Source organism: Phalaenopsis equestris, unplaced genomic scaffold (assembly GCF_001263595.1).
Source record: "Phalaenopsis equestris unplaced genomic scaffold, ASM126359v1 Scaffold214190, whole genome shotgun sequence".
Classification (NCBI taxonomy): domain Eukaryota; kingdom Viridiplantae; phylum Streptophyta; class Magnoliopsida; order Asparagales; family Orchidaceae; genus Phalaenopsis; species Phalaenopsis equestris.
In genome coordinates this window covers 9,956-11,946 of record NW_018232991.1, presented here as the reverse complement: position 1 = coordinate 11,946, position 1,991 = coordinate 9,956, and positions in this window count along the sequence as shown.

Here is a 1,991-nt window from a genome sequence, read left to right as displayed (position 1 = left end):
ATTAAAGTTTAATATTCTGCATCATTGTTGGTGCAAGGCTCTGTCATGTGGTATGAGAACCTCAACATACCTTTATCTGACGTAATAAATATCAAACCAATCCCTGCTTTGCCTGGTATAATTGTGCCTGATCCTTTGTCTTTTTTGGCTGACGAAGCATCATCGAAGTACATCTCCCAGCGTTGCGCACTGGAGAATTCCATTTGTAGTATTTGCTCATCTGTTAACTCATCGTTGAATGGGGACCCAGCTGGCAGTGGGTGTGCAGCGAGAAAGTCTGCTAGAGTCTGCTAGTATCTACAGTCTGCTAGTATCTACCCCTTGATAGCACGGAGGAGAACAAAAGTTATATCAAATTGCAATAAGATCATTGACCATCTTGCTAAGCATCTGGAGAGTGTTGGTCGGGTCATCAGATTATGCAACGGATTAACTTTTAAGATTAGAGTAATCTTATGAGAAAGCATGTAATGTCTAAGATTTTGGGTGGCAAAAATCAACGCTAGACAATGCTTCTTAATAGGTGGATACCTTATCTCCATCGATATTAGGAAACGACTCAAGTAGTAGAGTGCATTTTCTTTAGCCTCATCATTGGCTTGGGCTAAGAGGGCTCCAAGAGAGTCATCTAAGGCCGCGGAATAAAGTGTCAATGGTTTCCCCGGGATAGGGCCTACCAAGACAGAAGCTGTCATTAAATATTGTTTAACATCCTCAAAAGCCAGTTGGCATTTTTCTTCCCAAATAAATTTGGCATCCTATTTAATTAATGCCGAGAAAGGTTGACACCTACCTGAGAGATTAGAAATAAAGCATCTCAGATATGCCAACTTCCCCTAGAAGCAATGTAGTTGTTTCAAGGTTTTAAGAGGAGGCATTTCCAGGATAGCTTTAATTTTATCCTGGTCGATCTCAATCCCCGATGACGGACAACGAATCCCATAAATTTCTTGGATGTAACGCCGAAGGCGCACTTTAAGGGATTCATTTTAAGGTCATATCATCGTAACCGTTCAAATACAATCCTCAAATAATACAAATGGTCTATTTTTCGTTTACTTTTGATGACCAAATCATCCACGTAGCATTCTACCTGGTTATGAATGAGGTCATCAAAAATTTTCTTCATTGCGCACTGATATGTTGCTCCGGTGTTCTTTAGGCCGAATGACATCACTACGTAGCAGAAAATTTCGATCGGTGTTCTGAAGGCTATAAGTGATGCATCCTTGGGAGCCATCTTGATTTGGTTGTATCCCGATTATCCCGATAATCCGCGATAATCCGTCCATGAAGGAGAAAATTTCGTGTTGAAGCGATATCCACCATGATCTCTGGTATGGGTAGTGGAAATTCAACTTTTGGACAAGCTTTGTTCAAATCTCTGAAGTCAACACAAATACGGATCTATCCATTTTTCTTCTTAACAGGTACAATTTTAGCCAGCCATGTGGGGTACTGCTATTCTTTCATAAAGTTACCATCTATTAATTTCTTCACCTTAGCGATGACTTGTTGCTCTATTTTGAGACGCATTCTCTTGGGAACTTTTTTTACTTGTGTTATTTTCTAGTCCACACCAAGTTTATGGACTGCAACCTCTGCTGAGAGTCTTGGCATTTCATCATAGTTCCATGCGAAGCAATCTTTGAATTCTGTTAATAGTTTGATCAATTCTGCATATTCTTTGTCATTGAGGAGAGAACTTATAAATGTAGGTCAGGGTTGTTCTTCAGTCCCAAGGTTAATATCCTTCAATTCATCAACAGTAGATTTAATTTCCTCCTCAAATTTAGGGGCAAAATCTTTTATTGGTTGATCATTAGTCATCCTCTATATCGAGGCAATTCTCTCCTGACTCACCAATAACAATCATGCAAAATTCAGAATCATCGACTAATCCGACTGTACCAAATTCGAGACCTTCTTTTAAGTTTGGATTTTGAATTTTAATATTCCATAAATTTTCAAAAAGTTGAAATTTATCTTTT